Here is an 8,394-nt window from a genome sequence, read left to right as displayed (position 1 = left end):
CTGCCTATTCCCTTTCCTTCTCACTCTAGAAGGTCCCAGGTTCACTCCCTGGCAGCATCTCCAGGTAGGGCTGGGAGAGACCCCTGCCTGAAACCTCGGCCAGCTGCTGCTGCCAGTCAGTGTAGACAACCCTGAACTAGATGGACCAAGGGTCTGATTCAGTAAAAGGCAGCTTCCTAGGTCCCTATGCATTCCGGGATGGGGCCGTAGCTCAGTGGTCGAGCATCTCCTTTGCATGCAGAAGGTCCCAGGTTCCCTCCCTGGCAGCTTCTCCAGATAGGACTGGAGTGGAGATGCCATGCCCCCTGAAATTCCGGGTTTCACCCAGATTTTAAGCCTCTCACCCAGCTTGCTTAGCCCACCCAGATTTGCCTGCATTTCAGCTTTCATTTAAAAAAGAAAAGAAAAGCTAAGCTCCAGCCCTTGTAGAAGCAGAGTTCTGGAGCAAAACGTGCAGCCACTATTCTGCTCAGGAATTATTTTCAAGCCAATTTACATCACATGCAAATTAGGCACCCGAATTGGGGATGCCAAAATATGGCAGCAACCCTAGCTGCGAGAGACTCCTGCCTGAAGCCTCGGAGAGCTGCTGCCAGTCAGTGTAGACAACCCTGAGCTAGCTGGACCAATGGTCTGACTCAGTAAACGGCAGCTTCCTAGGTCCCTGTGCATCCAGGGATGGGGCTGTAGCTCAGTCGAGCATCTCCTGTGCATGCAGAAGGTCCCAGATTCAATCCCTGGCAGCATCTCCAGGTAGGGCTGGGGAAGACTCCTGCTTGAAGCCTCCGAAAGATGCTGCCAGTCAGTGCAGACAATACTGAGCCAGCTGGACCGGTGGTCGGACTCAGGATCAGCAACCCATATTCTGCTCAGCGTGGGAGGTCTTCTCCTTGTTCCAAGCCTGCAGGAGGGGTCGGAGAACCAGGAGAGAGCCTTCAGCTCCTCCCACATCCTTGTCCTAAGCTGGCCTGGCTTTGCAGCTGCCCCTCGGTCTGATCCTGGCTCTCTCTTGTGGGTTTCCAGGCCCACTTGCTTGTGGGCGGGTTTCTGTCATTTCTCCGACCCGGGCTCCCTTTGCATGGAATGTTGTCAAGTGAACCATTGCTAGGCAACTAATCCTGCCTCCCTTCCGTAACCAATGGGATGCCTGAGTGACGCTGTGCACCCCCCCCCCGCCATCTCATCCCATTACGGTATAGACAGGGTCTTCTTGTCGCTATGGTGACCAGCAGGTGAGCACCCCCACCATGGGTGCCTAGGCTGTCTGGCACCCATGAAAAAGGGTGCAGCAGCAGTCAGGCCTGTCAGGAAGAGCATCGCCCCCTGAAAAGCAGAGCTCCACGTAGCATGTCCAAAGCACCGAAAACGCCAGTTTGAGAGTTGCTCTGATCAGTCCTCGGCGCAGGCAGAGCTGGTCCAGAATTCTAGAAAAGGCAGCTTTAAAAATCTTTTATTTTTAATTCTACACTTCCAGCCCCACTCTTCCTCCAAAGGAACCCGTCGTGGCATGCACGGTGATGTTTATCCTCACAACAACCCTGTGAGGTAGGTTAGAGAGAGTGGGGGTGGGAGGGGGAGCGGGGTCTGGCCCAGAGTCAACCCGGGAAGTGCAGGGCTGAACGGAGATTTGAATTAAAGTCGAAAATGCAGCTTTCCATACGCTTAATTATGTCAAGCTGACCTGAATGCATATTCTTCTCCTGTTTACTCGCCCCTCGATCTTCCTCCTCTTCCCTCTGTTATCTTCTCTGTGTCAGATCTTAGATTGTAAGTACTGTGGGGCAGAGAATGGCAGCCTTGCCTGTTCCTCTGCAAAGTGCCCTCTTTCTGATGGGACTGTGTTTGTTTGTCTCCGTTTTATCCCACCCTCCTGAGAAATTCAGGCAACTTAGATGGTCTCCCCTGTTTTATCTTCACAACAACACTGCAAGGTAGGTTAGGCAGAGAGAGAGAGAGTGACTGACCCAGATTCACCCAGTGAGTTTTGTGGAAGAGTGCGGATTTGAACCCAGATCTTCCCACTCCTACTCTGACCCTCTTAACCCAGGGGTGGGCAAACATGGCCCTACAACTTCCATCATCCCTCACTTTTGGTCACTGTGGGATGTGGATGATGGAAATTGTAGTTCAGCTGCAGCTGGAGGGCCAAACTTGCCCACGTAACCACTACATCACACTGACCCTATATGAACAATTCAGAATTCTGAAATGAAATGTTCTAAAGTGTTTGTCTACAGAGAAGAAAAGTCTGCGTAGGAAGGTAATTCAGGGGTGGTGCAATCCCTACGTAGGGATTTGCAAAAAATTCAACCGAATAAATTCAGATCAAATTCAAACCGATTCAACTTGAAACTGCTTGTACAGAGATTCGTTCAAATCAATTTGAATTTGTTTGAACTCAAACTTGCTTGAAATCAATGTAAATTCAATTAGAATTTGCCCAAATTCGAATCGATTCAAACGAATCCCATTCTGTGCAAGCGGTTTCGAGAAAATCGATTCGGATTTGATTCGGATTCGAATTGATTTGGTTGAATTTTTTACACATTCTCTATCCCTGAGAGCTCTGGACGCTAGACTTTTGGAGAGACAGCCCAAAGAGGGTATGAAGGTCGCCCTTAAGAACTCTCGTCAGGTTCCATCTGCTGGAGCTGAGTCACTGCAACTGATCATACTCCCTCAACAGAAGAAGTCAGCATATGCTCTCCCCATCCATGTCTCCCGCCCACAAAAAGAAGGTGGGTTCTCATGGCAATGCTGATCCTGGTTCTGTTCCTTTTTGGATTGCATGCTTGTAGAGGAAAAAAATGACCCACTGGTTTCTCTTTAAAGGCTGTGTTAAGGTAACTGTAGCCGGTCCCGAGTTCTAACTGGCTTAGACAAAGTGGACCTTGATCTGATAAGTAACAAGGCAGCCCTTCTCCAAAGTGTGGAGCAAGGAGAACCTCTTTCATGAGCTTTCCTGGGCAAGAAGAACTTCTCGAGTGGCATGGAGTGGAACACGGTTGAGTGTGGTAGGCAGAGGCTCCCTTCTTCAGTCAGGATAACAATTGCAGCATGGTGTTGTGGTAGCCAGCATGAATTGTCCTCTTTGCTAAGCAGGGTCCACCCTGGTTTTCAGTTGAATGGGAGACTACATGGGTGAGAACTATCAGATCTTCCTCTTAGGGGATGGAGCCATCCACTGGTAGAGCACCTTCATGCTTGCATGCAGGTTCCAGGTTCCCTCCTGGGCAGCATCTCCAAGATAGAGATAAGAGAGACTCCTGCCTGCAACCCTGGAGAAGCCATTGCCGGTCTGTGAAGACAATACTGAGCTAGATAGACCAATGGTCTGACTCAGTATATGGCAGCTTCCTATGAAATTCAGAACTGCACCACTGTGGAATGCGAATGTAATTCACAGGCGGTTACAACACATGCATCATTTTCCTTGTCTGGGCACACTTTGTTGTCTCGAGTTATATTTCATGGCATTTTGAAGCCTACATAGAGTGGGAGAAAATCCTCAGAATTGGGAATTGGATGGTACTGTTGCAGAAGAGGAATAGTTGGTGAAGCTTCTGTGGGGAGCAGCAGTGGAGTCTATGGGGGACATCTTTGGCAGGGGAGGAGAAATGGGTGCATTTGATTGGGGTCTTGAGGAGCCTGGAGTGCTTGCTTGCTTTATTTATTTATTAATTATACTAGCACTCTAACCACTGACCCCTTCTGCTGGACCTCACAGCCTTGAAGACTGCTTTCTGTTTATAGAAGGAGGGAGAGAAATGGAGAAAACATATGCATTACTCTGTGTAATGTTTATTTGGTCCGTAATTGTATTCGTAGCTTTAATACTGCAAAGGGAACTGTCATGTATTTGCATATATTCTCTGAGCTGGGTCTCTGTGTGTGGATTTTTCCTTTCCTCCAGTCTGGATATTGTGCATTCATTTCAATCCTTTCATATTTACTTCCAGTAACAGATTTCACTTCCCTTATTTGGACCTGAACAAGTTTCCCTGCAGGCTAAATAAAGGCATATTAAATATCCCCGCTACGTAACGACACCTTCTGGGGTGTTTGTATTATTTCAGAAGAACTGGGTGATTCAGCATTAGGGACGGGTTTCTTTTTCAGTCTTCATTTTGCTCAGTCGGTTTATTTTAAGTGTGCCAAGTGTCTAAAATAAGAAAAATAGGTAATTGCAAATGAAAACAAAGCAATGTGTTCAAGCGGCTGTATGGCCTATTTAGGAACATAGGAAGCTGCCACATACTGAGTCAGACCATTGGTCCATTTAGCTCAGCATTGTCTTCCCAGACTGGCAGTGGTTTCTCCAAGGTTGCAGGCTGGAATCTCTCTCAGCCCTATCTTGGAGAAGCCGGGGAGGGAACTTGAAACCTTCTGCTCTTCCCAGAGCGGCTCCATCCCCTAAGGGGATAGACCATGGTCTGACTCAGTATATGGCAGCTTCCTACGTTCCATTGGATGGATGGTCAGTAGGAAGGGAAAGGAGCAGGAGGAAGAGAAGCTACTCATGGTAGCAAAGTGTTCTGAGCAAGCAAAATGTTCCAGCTGCTCCCCAGAACTTTGGACACCACAAAACACATGCAAAAAAAGTTGTTTGGGTCCCCAAATAGTCCTTATTCCTCCTAATGCAAAAAAAAAAAAAAAAAAAACCACCCCGGGGAGGTCTTTTGGTCCCCAAAATAGTCTCTGTTCCTCCTAATGAAGGCGAGGGAGTCATTTGGTCCCCCAAATAGCCACATAGACTCTATAGAAGTCCCTAGTTGGCAACCCTAAACACGAACTGGTCAAAAAAACATTTATCAGGGGTAAGATCCAACTCATCTGATAAGAAAGGTAGCTGCCCCTTTAAATCAGGCCTCCTTAGGCGCAGGCGCATCCAGCTCGTCTGACGGCCATCGGAAAAGAGACTTCAACTGTCTCCCCGCTTGCGGGCGTTGTGTGACGTCACCGCTCAAGCTTCTGCAGCGGCGGCTGGAGGAAGAACGGCGATAAATGTCGCGGTTCACAGATTGTTCTTCTGGAGGGGGAAACGGGGCGGGCGGCTGAGTTGTTTGAAGGAGCCACCCTCCTCGTTTGTGGAGCCATGTATTAAATCCAGGAATCCGATTCGCAGCCAGATATGCATCACCTTAAAAGAAAACAAAACACACTTCAGAAAGATTGCACTACTCATATGCAAGCTCAATCAATTTAGAGTCATACGATCAATCCAATAAGTTTGCTTTAACTGGGCGACATTAATTTGGGGAGGAGGAGAGAGCTGGTCTGTGGTAGCTACTCGAGTGAGAATTGTCACCTTTGCTAAGCAGGGTCTGCCTTGGTTTGCATTTGGGTGGATGGCTAGATGTGAGCACTGTAAGATATTCCCCTCAGGGGATGGAGCCATAGCAGGCACCAGGTTCACTCCCTGGCAGCATCTTCGGGTAAGGCTGGGAGAGAGACCCCTGTCTGAAACCTCGGAGAGCTGCTGCCAGTCAGTGCAGACAATACTGAGTGAGCTGGACCAGTAGTCTGACTCAGCATAAGGCAGCTTCCTGTGTTCCTATGACCGCTCTGAACTGTTTGACTTCCATGCACTGTGCACAGCCGTACACAATTATTACAGCTGGTGTTTCTCAAGAGGTGCAGGTGCAATCACCGAGTGGACAATACTGAGCTAAAGGGACCAAGGGTCCGACTCAGTAAAAGGCAACTCCCTAGGTATGACTGGGGAATATATAGCAATGAGCCAGCACAGTGTAGTGGTTAGAGTGTTGGACTAGGACCGGGAAGATCCGAGTTCAAATCCCCACTCAGCCATGAAGCTCACTGGGTGACTCTGGGCCAGTCACGTATCTCTCAGCCTAACCTACCTCGCAGGGTTGTTGTGAGGATAAAAAGAACCATGTACACTGCTCTGAGCTCCTCGGAGAAAGAGTGGGATATAAGTGTAACAATAAAATGAACAAATAAAAATGTATTCAGTCCCACGAGCAACGGACTGAAGCTGTGTGGGAGAGCATCTGTGAGGGGAACTGTAGCCCACTACACTTGGGGACCCCCCCCCTCAAATTTGGGAGCTCCTGATGCGGCCATACCCAGAGTCAAAGTCTGAGAACATCTGCCTGCATACCCCACCGCGGTTTATTTTTAAGGTGTCTTCTCTGCTTCACTCCCCAAAGGAGGCTTACAGAAAGGTCTCAGCAGTGCCGCAGATGCAATTACAAGATAGAAAACGGTCGCCACAGTTCAAACACTTAATACTATTAAATCAAAGGGGAAAATAAGCAAAGAAACTGACACAAGAAACTGACACAACACTCCCACAGATCTAAAACTGACCAAGGGACAGTGAAACCGATGGTAAGCAGGGGAAGGGGGGGGAAAACATTACTACTCAAGCCTGGGAACACACAGGACAGAAGTTGTCGGGTGCCAGGTAAGATAAGGAAGATACCACCAGGCAGGCAAACAGATCCTTCGGGTTCACAACAGGGGTAGAACCGCAGAACGACCCTACTTGCAGCCAGTTTGAGTAGCAAAGAGAGAACCTTTGGAAAGGGCTGTCGTTGAGGAGCAGAAGACACGGTCTGCATGATGCAGAAGGTCCCCAGAGCTTCACTCCCTGGAGAATTGCCGCCAGTCAATGGATTGATTGACTCAGTACGGCAGTTTCAAGGGGGAAAGTGAAGCCATAGCTCTGGGACAGAGCAGCACCTGCAAGAGGTCACAGGTTCAATACCTGCATCTCCAGGTAGGGGGCTTGGAAAGATCCATAGGAATCTAGGAAGCTGCCTTATACCAAGTCAGGCCATTGGTCCATCTAGCTCAGTATTGTCTACATCAGGCCTGCTCAACTTCAGCCCCCCAGCTGTTTGGGGGCTACGTAATACCCAGGCACAGTGGTCAATAGCCAGGGATTATGGGGGTTGTGGGCTGACATCTGCAGGAGGGCCAAAGCTGAGCAGCCCTGGTCTACACAGACTAGAGATGTGCACATTGATTTGAGCTGAATCAATTCGAGCTCGAATCAGGGTGATTCAAGTGATTCCAACTCGAATCGAATCGCCCTTAGGATAAAGGGCCTGATTCAAGTTCGAATTGAATCGACCCTGATTCCGCTTGAATCGATTGGAGCGCCATCCCTTCCAAGGATTGCTGGCCCACCAATGAACCCTGGAGGGTTGCTGCCAGTAGATGGACTAAGGATCTGACTGATTGATGGCAGCTTCCTATCCAAAGAGGGGGTAGGAGATAGGATAGGGTGGAGAGTGGGGAAAATAATGTTGACCAGATGGTGAAACTAGGTGGGTCTGCTTCAGCCTGTAAGCTGTCCCTGGCAGCAAAGAAAGCTGCCTTCTGCTGAGTCAGACCTTTGGTCCACCTAGCTCAGTACTGTCTACACTGACTGGCAGCTATGGATGTGAAAGCTGGACTTTGAAGAAGCAAGATAGAAAAAGCATTGAGGCTTTTGAACTTTGGCGCTGGAGAAGACTTTTGAGGAGACCATGGACAGCCAGGAAAACAAACCAGTGGATCTTAGAACAAATCAATCCAAGATTTTCACTCAAGGCACAAATGACCAGGCTCAAACTCTCCTACTTCTGACACATTATGCAAAGACCCAGCTCCCTTGAGAAGTCCATCATGCTGGGGAAAGTTGAAGTCGAGAGAAGAAGAGGACGACCAGCAGCAAGGTGGATGGACTCGATGACGACAGCAATGAAGGCACCACTGAGAGACCTTCAAGGCCAAGTGGAAGACAGATCATCCTGGAGAGAATCTATTTATGTGGTCGCGCTAAGAGTCGACACTGACTTGACGGCACTCAATCAATCAATCAATCAAACAAACATCGGGGGACCTAAGCTTGGCACCCTTCGGGCTAGATGAGGGCATGGCTACCTCCAGCCGCCTCCGGGTGATGACCCTGATTTTTAACCCTCTCGCGCCCTTGCTCCCTTTTGCTGCAAGCATGACTCATTCACACGACGCCTGCTCCCTCTCCCTCTCCCCGCCGTCCAGGCAACGGGTGGAGCCTGATCTGGTGAGACACAAAGCCAGCCTCCTGCTCCTGGTCCCCCGCCCCGGACGGGAGGAGCCTGCCGGAGCGCCGCCGGGCAGACAGAGCCAAGCGGCCGCCGGCTTGCAGAGAAGAGAAGCGAGGCGCTCGCCTGCCGCGCACCTTTGCCGCAAGGGGAGCTCAGCGCCGCCAGGATCCGATCTCGTCGCCGGGTGGGGGATTTCAGGGCGACGGCGAAGACAAAAGAGGCCCGCGGAGACCCCCGCCCGTCTCGATCTCCCTTCTGAGTTGGGGACTCCGGATTCGATTTCACTCCGGTTTGGCTCCGGAGCCTCTCTGGCCGGGCGCCTCTGAGCAGGGCCCTGCCTTGCCGGGGAACG

The 8,394-nt window shown here is 50.0% G+C and overlaps 1 long non-coding RNA gene across 1 annotated transcript; it reads right to left on the bottom strand.

Moving 5' to 3' along the window:
• Nucleotides 1-4,125: 4,125 nt before the first annotated feature.
• On the bottom strand, nt 4,126-8,288 carry LOC128336688 (uncharacterized). Its single transcript, XR_008312037.1, has 2 exons — nt 8,177-8,288; nt 4,126-5,140 (listed from the first exon to the last, which is right to left on the bottom strand). It is a non-coding gene; the product is annotated as an uncharacterized LOC128336688 (long non-coding RNA).
• Between the last annotated feature and the right edge of the window lie 106 nt (nt 8,289-8,394).

The sequence above is a fragment of the Hemicordylus capensis genome, chromosome 13, assembly GCF_027244095.1.
Source record: "Hemicordylus capensis ecotype Gifberg chromosome 13, rHemCap1.1.pri, whole genome shotgun sequence".
Classification (NCBI taxonomy): domain Eukaryota; kingdom Metazoa; phylum Chordata; class Lepidosauria; order Squamata; family Cordylidae; genus Hemicordylus; species Hemicordylus capensis.
The sequence above is the reverse complement of the archived record's forward strand: the minus strand, read 5'-3'. Positions and strand labels throughout refer to the sequence as shown.